General features: G+C 39.8%; 1 protein-coding gene across 2 annotated transcripts in view; it reads left to right on the forward strand.

Moving 5' to 3' along the window:
* The first annotated feature begins 401 nt into the window (after nucleotides 1–401).
* Nucleotides 402–16578, forward strand: part of LOC124615886 (fukutin-like) — a 105220-nt gene continuing 89043 nt past the window's right edge. The window contains exon 1 of one of the 2 annotated variants that reach the window (XM_047144056.1): nucleotides 402–518. The gene's annotated coding sequence lies outside the window, so the exon portion shown is untranslated. The other variant, XM_047144055.1, reaches the window with a different exon arrangement.

Genomic DNA, 16578 nt, shown 5'->3' on the forward strand with positions numbered 1-16578 from the left:
TTTAGTAACATGATGGTATATACGTCTCAGGATCCTTAGGAAACCTAAAAAGAGACAGCTGTGGTGTCTTCTTCCTGTTGTTGCTGCAATTTATTGCGCTACAAACGCTCCCGATGGTATAAACCATTGTATAAATCAAAATACTCAATCACTAATCGCTTTCACGATCGCGCCGAACTCACAGTTCAACCTACCAGCCGCTTGGGGCGCTGCTGGCGCTGTAGGCAACAAAATCGAGGCGAAGTGTCGTGACTGTTATGTTAGACTGTGGTATGACAGTGAAGAACAAAGCAGACGCTTTTCCCGCTAACTCGATTCGACCACAGATCTCGATCAGTCGACAAGTGTGCAGCGCGTTTGTGTATACGTCATTTTGACGTCACTTCCGAGTGGTTTTGGACCACAATGATGTGTCTGTTAGGCTTCCCGTCTGTTAGGCTTCCCAGTTGTAACCAGGGCGAGAGCAGAGTCGATAGCGTGCAGCACACCAGAAACACTGGCGCCCACAACACAGAAAAGTAGTGTTATCACGGAAAATAACTCGATAATATCTAAATTCCTCAGTATCCGTATCTTGCAATTGTTGTTGTTGAACGATATAATTTAATTGGAATCTCTAGTCGATATCTCGATCTGACAGCATCGAGCATCGGTGATAGTAGGATGGAGGGAGTATGAAAATGTTTTCAAATGTAGATGTGTTATGTGCTATAGTTTTCGAATGTATATTGTAACAAATGTGTAATGCTGGCGAAACCATGGAACGTGCTAATAATTATGCGTGTTATCTCGAGAATAGATTTCTATCTCTTGGAGAGTTTATGACAGCAGAGCTATAATGCATCTTCCGAGGGTTAACCACACACGGTGTTCTCACTGTAAATCAACAAAATCAGTGCTTTAGCTGGAGACAAGAGAAGAGATAAAATGAGATCATTCGTACAAGTATGTTAAGGAGCTGTGTCTCATTCTGTGTAATTTTAAGCATAAGTATTGTATGTATTTGAAGTTAAATTATATGGTTGTCATTTAAATGCCTTCAACACAAAGCGAAGCAGGGTTCCAGTCTTTTGTTAAAGATATAGCGATTAGTAATGATAGTCACTAAAAAATGTAACACTAGACCGTTATTTTCCATTACGTATATTGTGTTATTCAAAAATGCTTTTTCGACAGAAGAAAGTTCGGTAGCCGACTACCCGTTGCTAATGGATCAGAGGGAACTGTTAAGACTGAAGTCCCAAATATAAGTAGGCCCTACACGACATTGACGAAAGGTACAAGCGTTATAGGCAACAAACTGCCTACACTGAAGTTGAAAGTCCTGTTGATTCTGTATAGTATGCAGCGACCATCATATGCAATTTACTCGTGGAAAAGAGATGGGGAGGAGTTGAAATGTTGCAGAAAATTTAAGTGGTTGTATCTCATACATATACGCGCGCAAAATTGATGATTGCATGTGGACCATCCTATTCAGATTCGGTTTTCGTTCCATAGGCCCAAAAAAAGAGATGATGCTCGTGGATGTGGAACGTGTCAGAAAGTATAATATAAAACATTTCAATATAGTACTACCATGATCATTTGTTAGGAGATTGTTGAAATAGATAAATATGATGGGGTAAACTGGAACAGCTAATATTTACAGAATGAACACGCTGTCAGAATGAAACATTGTTATGCACTATTAATAAATTTGTCATACATAAAATACCTAATTTTGACTGTTGTGACCAAGTGCTGTCAAAACTGAAATCTAATGAACATTTTTACTTAAATTGGCGTAACAGTCTCTGTTGAGATATTCATCTAGAGAAGGAGTTGTCTATCAAAAAGTCTTTCAAACTCTGTTTAAACCATGCTTCATCTGAAACCAAGTTGAGGAATGGCCCTTGTTCTGTTCAGGTTCGTACCTGACATGCTCCTTATAAAAATATGGTAACAGCTTGAATGTCTTTAAATCTTAGCAACAGAAAAGTTTGTAGCGTGGTAAAGTGTAGGCCTACATGTTTTTATCCACATCCTTTTTTTTTTTTTTTTTTTTTTTTCAGTTTCCCTAATGTCCCAATGCTTTTGTTCACGTTGTTCCCATTGTCAAACAGGAATGTCAGTTTGAGGCTTTGAGCTAGATTGATTTGAACTCATATTTACTGTTAGACTATGCAGAATGTTATTTTATTGTAAGCCAAGTCCTCTCATTGAATGTACCAGCTATCTAATATCTGCACTTGTGTGCTGAAATTACCTGAATGTGTTCATAGAGCAGAAGATTTAACTTCATACATGCCTACAGGGAGCAAATTATAATATATTAGTTTTAGGACCCTTCCAGCAGTATCTGATCCCTAGTCTCCATGATTCTTTATAGTGCCATTGATCTCTTAAATTGGTGGAGACTTTTATATTGATTGGGCATGGCCACAGTATATTAATTGTTTAGATTCTATATCATGTTTGAAAGACCCTTCTGCATCCATCCATAACCGAACTCTTCATTACGTATTTTCTTGGCTCTGGATATTCCTAGTGATCGTATGAACACATCTATTTCAGTGGCCTCCGAATTAATCGCCACTTTCTAGATGTAACTCTTCATGTCTGTGCACCATGTAACAAGCAACTTTTAATTATAGTTCAGTGGATAATGTGTTTCTGTTTCTTTCCTGTTTTGCTACTCCAGAAGATTCTGTTTAAACAAGAAATCAGTGTTCTAGCTTGAGTTATTTGTTTTGTGATTTCATCATTTTTAAAGGTGGTATCAAATTCTGTTTCTAGATATGTGTAACTACTGTGAGCCGCATTTTCCTCCGTATCTTGTTTTCATGCTGGATAGTTCTGCCTCTGTTGGAAGATATTTTGTTCTCTTGATGTTAAGCTCCAAGCTCCATTGTTTATACTCTACCTCTAGTTGTAGTTTTCATGCTATAATTCTTGATGACCTTTTTGTCAATCATGACTTGATTGTCTGTGCATTTCAGTGTATACCAGCAGGTTTCACACATACCTGTAATGATTTCTCTGCATTACTTCATTGATTTTTACTGTTTATATTCTAAACAGGATATGTGGCACATGATAGCCTTGATACAAACCCTTAGTGACAGGAAACTGTAGAGATAGTTCTATGAATAGGTTTTATTCTTGGTGTTGAACCATTATACAAATTTTGGAGAGCACATGTTAAAGTTTGATTGATATTTGAATCCTGTAGCCCTTTGGAAATACGGAAGCGTCTGATTCCACCCGTCTGCTTTGACCCATGATGTCACAGATATGGCGGAAACGACCATCCACTACGACTCCAATATGGCGCATATGGCATCATCTACATCTACACGATTACTCGGCAGTTCACATTTAAGTGCTTGGCAGAGGGTTCATTGAACCACAATCATACTATCTCTCTACCATTCCACTCCCGAATAGCACGCAGGAAAAACGAACACCTAAACCTTTCTGTTCGAGCTCTGATTTCTCTTATTTTATTTTGATGATCATTCCTACCTATGTAGGTTGGGCTCAACAAAATATTTTTGCATTCAGAAGAGAAAGTTGGTGATTGAAATTTCGTAAATAGATCTCGCCGCGACGAAAAATGTCTTTGCTTTAATGACTTCCATCCCAACTTGTGTATCATATCTGCCACACTCTCTCCCCTATTATGTGACAATACAAAACGAGCTGCCCTTTTTTGCACCCTTTCGATGTCCTCAGTCAATCCCACCTGGTAAGGATCCCACACCGCGCAGCAATATTCTAACAGAGGACGAATGAGTGTAGTGTAAGTTGTCTCTTTAGTGGACTTGTTGCATCTTTTAAGTGTCCTGCCAATGAAACACAACCTTTGGCTCCCCTTCCCCACAATATTATCTATGTGGTCTTTCCAACTGAAGTTGTTCGTAATTTTAACACCCAGGTACTTAGTTGAATTGACAGCCTTGAGAATTGTACTATTTATTGAGTAATCGAATTCCAACGGATTTCTTTTGGAACTCGTGGATCACCTCACACTTTTCGTTATTTAGCGTCAACTGCCACCTGCCACACCATACAGCAATCTTTTTCTAAATCACTTTGCAACTGATACTGGTCTCTGGATGACCTTACTAGACAGTAAATTACAGCATCATCTGTGAACAAACTAAGAGAACTGCTCAGATTGTCACCTAGGTCATTTATATAGATCAGGAACAGCAGAAGTCCCAGGACGCTTCCCTGGGGAACACCTGATATCATTTCAGTTTTACTCGATGATTTGCCATCTATTACTACGAACTGCGACCTTCCTGACGAAATCACGAATCCAGTCGCATAACTGAGACTATATCCCATAGGCCTGCAGCTTGATTAGAAGTCGCTTGTGAGGAACGGTGTCAAAAGCTTTCCGGGAATCTAGAAATAGGGAATCAACTTGAGATCCCCTGACGATAGCGGCCATTACTTCGTGCGAATAAAGAGCTAGCTGCGTTGCACAAGAACGATGTTTTCTGAAACCATGCTGATTACGTATCAATAGATCGTCCCCTTCGAGGTGATTCATAATGTTTGAATACAGTGTATGCTCCAAAACCCTACTGCAAACCGACGTCAATGATATAGGTCTGTAGTTCGATGGATTACTCCTACTACCCTTCTTAAACACTGGTGCGACCTGCGCAATTTTCCAATCTGTAGGTACAGATCTGTCGGTGAGCGAGCGGTTGTATATGATTGCTAAGTAGGGAGCTATTATATCAGCGTAATCTGAAAGGAACCTAATCGGTATACAATCTGGACCTGAAGACATGCCCGTATCAAGCGATTTGAGTTGCTTCGCAACCCCTAAGGTATCTACTTCTAAGAAACTCATGCTAGCAGCTGTTCGTGTTTCAAATTCTGGAATATTCCATTCGTCTTCCCTGATGAAGGAATTTCGGAAAACTGCGTTCAATTACTCCACTTTAGCGGCACAGTCGTCAGTAACGGCTTCATCGGCACTGCGCAGCAGAGGTATTGACTGCGTCTTGCCGCTTGTGTACTTTACATACGACCAGAATTTCTTCGGATTTTCTACCAAATTTCGAGACCATGTTTCATTGTGGAGCCTATTAAAGGCATCTCGCTTTGAAGTCCGTGCCTAATTTCGCACGTCTTTAAATTTTAGCTAATCTTCAGGATTTTGCGTTCTTCTGAACTTCACGTGCTTTTTCCGTTGCCTCTGCAACAGTGTTCGGACCTGTTTTGTGTACCATGAGGGATCAGTTCCATCTCTTACCAATTTATGAGGTATGAATATCACAATTGCTGTTGCTACTATATCTTTGAATTTGAGCCACATCTCGCCTACATTTGCATAGTCAGTTCGGAGGAATGGAGATTGTCTCTTAAGAAGGCTTCTATTGACACTTTATCCGCTTTTTTAAATAAAATTATTTTGCGTTTGTTTCTGGTGGATTTGGAAGAAACGGTATTGAGCCTAGTTTCAATGACCTTGTGATCACTAATCCCTGCATCAGTCATTGTGCTCTCTACTAGCTCTGGATTGTTTGTGGCTAAGAGGTCAAGTGTGTTTTCGCAACCATTTACAATTCGCGTGGGTTCTTGGACTAACTGCTCGAAATAATTTTCGGAGAAAGCATTTACGACAGTCTCGGAAGTTGTTTTCTGCCTACCAGCGGTTTTGAACAAGTATTTTTGGCAACATAATGAGGGAAGGTTGAAGTTCCCACCAACTACAATCGTATGAGTGGGGTATTTATTTGTTACGAGACTCAAATTTTCTCTGAACTGTTCAGCAACTATATCATCGGGGTCTGGGGGTCGGTAGAAGGAGCCAATTATTAACTTAGTTCGGCTGTTAAGTATAACCTCCACCCATACCAATTCGCACGGAGTACCTACTTCGACTTCACTACAAGATAAACCACTACTGACAGACACAAACACTCCACCACCAATTCTGCCTAATCTATCTTTCCTGAACACCGTCTGAGACTTCGTAAAAATTTCTGCAGAACTTATTTCAGGCTTTAGCCAGCTTTCTGTACCTATAACCATTTCAGCTTCTGTGCCTTCTATTAGCGCTTGAAGCTCAGGGACTTTCCTAGCACAACTACAACAATTTACAACTACAATTCCGACTGTTCCTTGATCCAAGCACTTACTGTATTTGCCATGCACCCTTTGAGATTACAGCCCACCCCGTACTTTCCTGAGTCCTTCTAACCTAAAAAAACTGCCCAGTCCATGCCACACAGCCTCCGCTACCCGTGTAGCTGCCAGCTGAGTGTAGTGAACTCCTGACCTATTCAGCGGAACCCGAAACCCCACCACCCTATGGCGCAAGTCAAGGAATCTGCAGTCAACACGATCGCAAAACTGTCTGAGCCTCTGATTCAGACCCTCCAACTGGCTCTGCACCAAAGGTCCGCAGTCGGTTCTGTCAACGATGCTGCAGATGGTGAGCTCTGCCTTCTTCTTGTAAGCAAGACCGGCAGCCTTCATCAAATCAGATAGCCGCTGGAATGCAGAGAGAATTTCCTCAGATCCAAAGTGACACACGTCATTAGTGCCTACATGTGCCACCACCTGCAGCTGGCTGCACCCTGTGCTCTTCATGGCATCCGGAAGGACCCTATCCACATCAGGAATGACTCCACCCGGAATGCACACGGAGTGCACACTGGATTTCTTCCCCTCCTTAGCCGCCATATCCCTAAGGGGCCCCATTACACGCATGACATTGGAGCTCCCAACTACCAATAAGCCCACCCTCTGCGATTGCCTGGACCTTGAAGGCTGAGAACCATCCTCTGAAACAGGGCAGGCAGCTGCATCTGGCTCAGCCAGAGACAGTACCTGAAACCTGTTTGTCAGACGCACTGGGGAGGCTTTCTGATCAGCCTCCGGGGACGTCTTTCGCTGCCTGCCACACCTTGGAACGACCTGCCAATCAACCACAGGCGAGGGCTCAGCCCCACTGCGGGCAGCAACCAGGGCAACCACAGCGGCAGACTGATCTGGGAACAGACGGGACGAGGTTGACATCCCCGTGATACCCAAGTCCGGCTCCCCACAGTGGTGCCCATTGGCAACAGCCTCAAGCTGCGTGACTGAAGTCAGTGCCGCCTGCAGCTGTGAGCGATAGGATGCCAACTCAGCCCTCATCCGAACACAGCAATCACAGTTCCTGTCCATTCTAATTGATGTTGAACAACAGTTACTCAAACACAAGTCCGTGCCTAGATAACGCAAGGGAAACACGCAAAGAATGTATGAACTAACATGTACAAATGCCTAACAACTGCGCTACAATCTGCCTGAATTTACGATTTCAGTAACTAAAACTCGAAATTACACCTCCTATACGAAACTCACAAGCAATTTAAGTAAGAATCTACGAAGTAAACACAGAAAAGAAGCTATATACGTATCTTTCTGTGCTGTCTATGTGCACCAACTGGGAGCTCAGGCCACACTATACAGAAAATCCACTGGAATCGATCACTTCCCTTGACCTACATAGGTCAACAGCAACTATCGATACCACACTACTCAAAAGTTTCACCACCACCACACTTAATCCCACTGGAGGGGGGGGGGGGGGGGGAGACCATAGAAAATCAAAATTGCAATTGAACACTTCCGCTGACCTTCATTACGACATCTCCACATATAGCTGTCCCTGGTCAGAGACACCAGAAGTTTAGTAAGCCTCATTTCTTCACGACACACTGAACACTTCACGTCTTCTGCCAACGGGACGAATAGCTGAAGAAATTTTTCTAGAGACAACGCACTGTCCCCCATCATCCCAGACAGCCAAAAACTGTTGCCCTTGTCAGTCATATCCATACCTACTAAAGGAATAAACAAAGCAATTTACCAAAATTCACTCACGTTGAACAGAAAAAAAAAACTACAATAACGTCGACATAACAAAACCGAAATCGTTAACTCACTGAAAAATATTCCACTGAAAGCACAGTCACTACCAATACTACACACGTGCAATGCTACCACACAAGTGAACCCCATACGCCACATAACACGCTGCCCATAAACACACCACCAGAGAGAACCACCAACTGCAACAATACACCACCTATTAGACACGCCACACACGCAAACTAAACCAAAAACATCACACAGCACATAAACACACCACGAGAGAGCACCACCGATCACATCAAAACGGCACCCACAAACATGCCACTCTCACGAACTAAACTCCGCGCTGTCGTGACATCACACATCACAACAGCCTTACGTCATGGGTCAAAGCCAATGGGTGGAATCGGACGCTTCAGTTGACCTGCCCTTTGCAGAGTATTTGGTTAGGTACAGTATGAAGATCTACAAACAAAAGATGGCTTTCTTGGTTGGTGTTTGATCTTTCCTGTCTTACTTGCTTCAATTGAAACACAGTATCTAAACCCTGATTGCTCTTCTTTCTCTTGATCTTTGTGTTCTGACTCCGCTATATCTCTAAGAATCGTTGAACAACGCAAATTACTCATTGTACTGATTGCTGAAATACCGAATACAAGTGTCCTGCTCATTACTCAGTAGGCTGCCACCCTAAACTACAATACGTAATTACTTAGTGGGGTTAGCATGTGCTTTTATAACTCAGGTCTTAACGTAAGACTGACGCTATTCAAAATCTGTTTCTTATTTCGAAGATCAGCTCCTGCCTTCCACTGTACTGTATTGTCTCATGCGTTTCTTTAATAGATTGGTGTGCTGCCATCCACCATTTCTTCTTGTCCTCTATCAGTGTTTCCATATTAGCATACCTGTCATAGTCACCATCTGGAAAAACTTAAAATAGTGAATACACATGTCTGTTTTGACCCATGATGTCATCAGGATGGTGTCCGCCCCCGGTAGCTGAATGGTTAACATGACAGAATGTCAATCCTAAGGGCCCAGGTTCGATTCCTGGCTTGGTCGGAGATTTTCTCCACTCGGGGACTGCGTGTTGTGTTGTCCTAATCGTCGTCTTTTCACCCTCATCTACGCGATAGTCGCTGAAGTGGCATCAAATCAAAAGACTTGCACCCGGCAAACGGTCTACCCAACGGGAGGCCCTAGTCACACAACATTTACATCAGGATTGTGGACGCCCGTATTTCAAGCATAAATAATATGACAACCATGATGTCACTCATTACGATTGCGACCAATCATAAATAATGCGCACAATATTTAACTCCAGCAATAAAATGAAACTTTAATGACAACCACACTAAGTAGGATCTTTTGGGCCAAGACAGGCTGAATATATGACAACATTCAGTAGCTCAAAAGAAACCCTCAGTAGTAATAATTCCAACACAACTCAAAAACCTGGTGCTACAAAATTCATTTGATCTATTTGGTAATGAGAAAGAAGCCTGCAGTACTAAAAAGCAACACACCCAAACCGTCAAATCTATTACACAAACGTTCACTTGCCCTAGCTGTCTAAAACAAGGCCCACAGTATAACAAACCAAAACTCACATAACATGTACAAAAAAACTAACCAAACCAACAATGGTAAACTGTATCTGCAATACCTGTTAACCACAGTTCAACACAGTTACCAAACATCAACAAGAAAAACAGCGAAATTGGTGACAATGTGCATCAGCACCCAATTTCAAAGTACCTCACAAGTGAACGACCACAAACTCTTCCAGTACAAACCTGACAGACACTATCCACAATATCAAATGACTCACAAGGGATCACCAACAAATTCTGCAGCATGCCATCACAAATACGATCTGCCACCATGACATCACACAACACAGTTAAGTCATGGATCAAAGCAGACTGTTTGAATCGCACCCTTCAGTTGGCCTCAACATCCTCTGAAATGTCATTTGCACATTCTAATCTATGTCCAAGCCTGCAGTTTATCCCCTCTACTTCCCTTTTCAGTGCAAGCTATTCCTAGGTATCTTGGCATATCTTCACTAATCAATCCTTATTACTATCAAATCTGAATTACTACTAAGTTGATCTATACAGCATTAGCAAAACTTTTATTTATCTTAGGTTAAATGTAGTTAAAACTGAGACTAATTATGGATTGTTCTGTAACGTCTTTGTAGGACAGTTCCACATTTAAGGTTGAATAACAAAAACACTGTTTTTGTTTATCTCAAACTAGTTTACATATTACTTGGCCATCTTCAGGAAACAACTGACTAACATCTGGAAGGGGCACTAGTTCTTAGGTAACCAAACATTATAAGCAAACATACAATACACTTGCATATGGTATTGTGCATGAACTTGATTCTTAACATTGACATTACACTTTAAAATAAATAAAAATAAATACCAAATGGACAATATTAAGTATAATAAATAATTACATATTAAGCATAATCAATAATTAAAGTACACAATTTTACAGCTTAAATGGTTGAAACACTTAAGTTTGTTAGGTGATGTCATTGACTGAGGAACTGTTAAAGTGAACACTTTTCATTTATGTTCCGCAACAAACACGTTTTTAACATTATAATTTAAACTTTAGGTAATGGACAATAATATATATAATAATCACAATCTTACCGTATTACATGTTATATGGTTATGATGCCATAGTTTGTAAGGTCTTGACATTGGATGAGAACTGTCTAACTGAGGACTATTAACTTACGTTGTGCATCAAACATGTTTTATATCATAAATCGCATTTTATGGAATGGACAGTATATGCTGCTATATTGTGCAGTGGAGTTCTTGTGTTGATGACAATATGACAATGAGATTCCTCGCTTGTTTCACACTCACTGGTGCCTAGAAACATGTTTCACTACTGAACCACAATTTGTATAGCAGTGTCAGCCTTGGCAATATAAATTGGCTGTACACAGCCATTAGAAAATGATTCAGGGGGAAATGAATGCCTGAGGCACCAGCAAGCTCTGAAACAATTTGGCCATAAATGAGTCTCTTCCTCTTTAATAGGACTGAAATGTACTATCTCTTTTCTGCTGCATAATTACTGCAACCTATGTCCATTCGAACCTGCTCACTGTACTGAGCCTCGGTATCCCTCTACAATTTTAGCTTGGTACCCCCAAAAACCAAGCGCGCGCCTACACACACACACACACACACACACGCACACACACACAAAATCTCTCTCTCTCTCTCTCTCTCTCTCTCTCTCTCTCTCTCTCTCTCTCTCTCTCTCTTCCCCCCCCCCTCTCCCTCCCGCTCCACCTCCCACTCCCCCTCTCCCTTCCACTACCATATTGATAGTTCCTGATGTTAAAGGATGTGCTTATCAACCATCAAGTTGTGCCACAAATTCCTTTTCTCCCCAATTTGATTCCATACTTCCTCATTAATGGCAGAGGCCAACAAAATTTTTTTTTTAAAACCTTTTTTTACTTTGATAGCTGATCTTTATGGATTTTAATGAGCTGAATACAAATCTAGCCAATTTTCTTTTTGTATCACCCATAGCTTTCGAGCAATATGCTTTTTATTATATAGTATAAAAATCCTATGCTATATGGTAAATGGGGAAATTAATGAAACGCTTTGTTACAACATAAACATGGTTTGTATTTACAGTAAGCTATTTGAAACAAGGATGTGTTAATAGAGGTCTCACTTGTCAGCTGGAATTGGTTTGTATTTTCTTTCTCATTGTTCATTCAGCTTCTTGTGTAACTTTTTCTACGATGAGTCGCTTGCTGCACTTCTCGGTGAAATGACCAACAGTAGTCCCCCATCATGTGGGTGTTCCAGCGGCCTTGGTAACGTTTTTCCATCACTTTGATGTCCTGGTGAAAATGCCTTGCTACTCACTAACATCTCCCATATTGTCCGGGTAGTAACCAGGGTGACCGTTAGAAAAGTGAACTTTCAGGGTCATTAAACATCCTAAAGTTGTAAACTTCTTTAACATTCTGGCTGTAATAGAAACAAATTCTGTTTTTTTTTTATGTCCTAAGAACTTTGTAACAACTTGCTTCAATGATACTAATGCTTCTTTCTCATTTAAGGTCATTGTGGATTCAAAGTTAACATCAAACATCAATTTTCTCTTGTCAGGTTATAACACTATACTGCATCGCGTATTATATCAACATACAATGTGTATCACCAAATATGGTATTACGATGCAGTAAATGTTACCCTCTGGGAGGATTTAAGTAAAATTGATCGCGAGTTACCTAATGGATTTGGATTATTGAACCTGAATTTAATATAACAGTAGAAACCAGAAAGCTAAAGATTGAAATTTGGAAAAATGTTTTAAGCAACCAAGGTTACTTAAATGAAATAAAATATGGTCACTAGCCTGAGTAGGCATAGTAATATGAAACATCACTTTTAAAGAATATGTATTGAATTCTGGTAAAGGAAAGCTACCATTACTTCTTTCCCAGAGAAGTGCAATGAAATTCTACTATAATAAGATAGTGATACAGTGAATACTAGCAGTCATAAATAGTATGTGAAAGCTCTAACAGGAACAATTTATCTCTTCTCAACGGTAATACTTTGTCACATATAAATTATCTCATCATCAATTGTTGTGAAAGATACTACTAAACCAAAAATGGGCATATACTTGGTCCTGTTTCAATAGTTACTTTTCATATAGTACAAATATAATTAAAAGTCACTGGCAACAAGATTTTTACACTCAATATAAAGCAATCTTATTTCTATTTTTATGAATAAAAGCAATTACTGTAACTTTGTCTTTTATAGGCAAAGACATAGGTGGGGCCCTCAAACTGTCTTTCCAATTTTTACTACACAAAGCACACAAAATTTACTTCAACTGCAATTAATATATTCATTATTCAAGTAGGTTTATTTATTTTAAGCCACTCTAAATTGGGAACTCTTGAACTGTTAACTATGGTAAAGCAAACTAAACACACTTTCCGAGACAATTTTTAATGTGCAAACTTTGGTATTATTCTTTTATTCAAATTTCGCTCACCTCGAAGGACTTTTAAAACAGTTAAAGCCAGTGATATTTCATACAGGTTCTTAAGTATGACTTTAAATGCATTTTACTCTAAATAACCTCAAAATAACACGCTTCCTTTTGTTATTAGCACAACCAGTAATTTTCCTTGGCAGAATTAAATGCAGTTAATCTTTGAAGCACAAATACTTCGAATTAAGAAACATATCAAACATTATGGAGGTTTTCATAAATGCAATACTAACTACCTCCCTTGATTTCAATGAAACCCACAGTATTTCTATACATCTTCTTGCATTCAGAATTAAGCAACCCCAACAATCACTTATTTTCAATCGTTTTTCACATACAGGATACTTGGATGTTAGTAATTATGTGGAATGGATCCTAAGAGGTATGATGAGAGGAACCAATTCAAGGGTTGGACACACAGTTTAAAATAATGTGCCTTATCATTGCAAATTAAACAACACATAAATGTAATGGTTCATACTTTGACCAAAATCTGACCCCTTAGATTTTGCTGAAGTGATGGCGCAGTATTGGTGGCGAGTACATGGTTGCTACCTGGTCTCTCCTCTAGATGTAATTGGCTCTATTATCTTCTTCTTGGTGACGACATTTCCAACATTAGAGTCTTTTTCATTTATAGAGCACCATTTTATAGCCGTACACACAGCTCACTCTATTGTTGTTCAGACCAAAACTATCCAGTAGCTAGCTGCTGACTAACTGTGCCCTCTCACTGGGCACCCAGACTGAGTGCCACATCAACCTTTTAGCCTGCACCAAGCACATTTTGGTGCGAGCCAACTCACTTCCGTTACAAATGGGAAATACTGTTGCTTTTCATTTTATACAATGCAAGTCCCTAGGTATGAACCAGCTCATACATAGTTGTAAACAAACATATTTTAAAAAATCCTAATATTTAAATACTTTAACATGCAGACACAAAAGCCACATAATTATATAAGATTTTCCTCCGATTAATACAAAGAATTTAAATGGCAAAGAGAAAACATTTTACACAGCTTTTCACTTCATTACAATAGGTCAAAGACATTACATAGTAAAAAAAAATACATACTTGACATTAAACAGAATTAATCATTACAAAATATTTACAGAATTAATTGTGGTGTTACACAAGCCCCATGTTTCATTGAGGTTTCCCACCAGGGATACATCAAGGAAACATCCATTAACACTTAAACGGTGTCAGCTGTAAAAAAAAAAATATATATATATATATATATTATCCATCCAACTTCAGTTGGGTAAAAAAAGTAATACATATTATGAGCATACAATAAACACACTAATAATTCAAACACTTTATACACAACACTCTCAAAACTAGACACATACAGTATTATTCATTTCTACATGCACAGATGATAATCCAGTCTCATTCTATGAAACAATAAGTCCATCGTTAAACAAGACATTAGCAAACATATTCATTTCATGTATATGTAGTCCCATTCATCCTTACTCTACAGAAGAGTACACAATATAACCTACATAACTTGGAAAAATGGTATAGCATTCTAGAGAGAAGCATATATGCACATACAAGAACATACATTAACAAAAGCACAGAAAGTTTTACACTATTCAGAGAACGTTCAAATACTCAAAAAAAAATTATCTGCAAATATGCCAATATATACAAAAAGATTCACACAAAACCATCATCCACTGTACACTTCATTAACAATAAACCAAGTTTTTGTTAATCACATAGGTAAAGAAAATCATTTATCATGAACCTAGTATTGTTTTTCACTCTCATCGATTTAAAATAGACAGTCCATTTTTGTTAACTACACTGGAAAACCTACAGTTATTTTTGGTCTCCATGCTAATTTTCTTAAGTTACTTCACTGCCTGTAGTAGTTTTTGGCAGCCTATGAATTTCTTTTCAACATGACAACTTCAGGTAATGCAAACATTATAGATATTCAAATGAGGCATCATATTTGTGATAAATTAATTTTGTACAAGTTTACAAGAGAAGTCATTATCCATTAAGAGTCCCAAATTTGTAATTTTTCTCCCACATTCAGCAAAATTATTACACAACAGTTGCTATTCAAACTTTATTACTTTACACAAATTTAATTTATCGCATTCATTAAGATTAGTACAATATTATTAAATACATTGCAAGTTATTTCTGCTAGCTTCTGTGGCACTAGAAAAACATCTCGCATTTATTTTACATACATTTAGCAGGCCCATTTCCCCTGCCTTTATACAAACTTTTTTTTTTTTCTTTCTTTCGACACCATATCTATCCCTTTCAAAAACTTCTAAAAACTAGTCATCTTATAGCATTGTTTTCATCTTACACTACTGGCCATTAAAATTGCTACACCACGAAAATGACGTGCTACAGACGCAAAATTTAACCGACAGGAAGATGATGTTGTGATATGCAAATGATTAGCTTTTCAGAGCATTCACACAAGGTTGGCGCCGGTGGCGACACCTACAACGTGCTGACATGAGGAAAGCTTCCAACAGATTTCTCATACACAAACAGCAGTTGACAGGCGTTGCCTGGTGAAACATTGTTGTGATGCCTTGTGTAAGGAGGAGAAATGCGTACCATCACGTTTCCGAATTTGATAAAGGTCGGATTGTAGCCTATTGCAATTGTGGTTTATCGTATTGCAACATTGCTGCCCGCATTGCTAGAGATACAATGACTGTTACCAGAATATGGAATCGGTGGGTTCAGGAAGGTAATACGGAATGCCGTGCTGGATCCCAACGGCCTTGTATCACTAGGAGTCGAGATGACAGGCATCTTATCCGCATGGCTGCAACGAATTGTGCAGCCACGTCTCAATCCCTGAGTCAACAGATGGGGACGTTTGCAAGACAACAACCATCTGCACGAACAGTTCGACAACATTTGCAGCAGCATGGACTATCAGCTCGAAGGCCATGGCTGCGGTTACCCTTGACGCTGCATCACAGACAGGAGGGCCTGCGATGGTGTACTCAACAATGAACCTGGGTGCACGAATGGCAAAACGTCATTTTTTCCAAGGATTCCAGCTACTTTTTACAGCATCATGATGGTTTCATCCATGTTCGGCGACATCGCGGTGAACGCACATTGGAAGCGTGTATTCGTCATCGCCATACTGGCATATCACCCTGCGTGATGGTATGAGGTGCCATTGGTTACACGTCTCGGTCACCTCTTGTTCTCAGTGACAGCACTTTGAACAGTGGACGTTACATTTCGGATATGTTACGACCCGTGGCTCTACCCTTCATTCGATCCCTGTGAAACGCTACATTTCAGCAGGATAATTGTCAACCGCATGTTGCAGGTCCTGTACAGGCCTTTCTGGATACAGAAAATGTTCAACTGGTGCCCTGGCCAACACATTCTCCAGATCTCTCACTAAATGAAAATGTCTGGTCAATGGTGGACGAGCAACTGGCTCGTCACAATACACCAGTTACTACTCTTGATAAACTGTGGTATCGTGTTGAAGCTGCGTGGGCAGCTGTACCTGTACACACCATCCAAGCTCTGTTTGACTCAATGCCCAGGCATATCAAGGCCATTATTATGGCCAGAGGTGGTTGTTCTGGGTACTGATTTCTCAG

Source organism: Schistocerca americana, chromosome 5 (genome assembly GCF_021461395.2).
Source record: "Schistocerca americana isolate TAMUIC-IGC-003095 chromosome 5, iqSchAmer2.1, whole genome shotgun sequence".
NCBI classification, from domain to species: domain Eukaryota; kingdom Metazoa; phylum Arthropoda; class Insecta; order Orthoptera; family Acrididae; genus Schistocerca; species Schistocerca americana.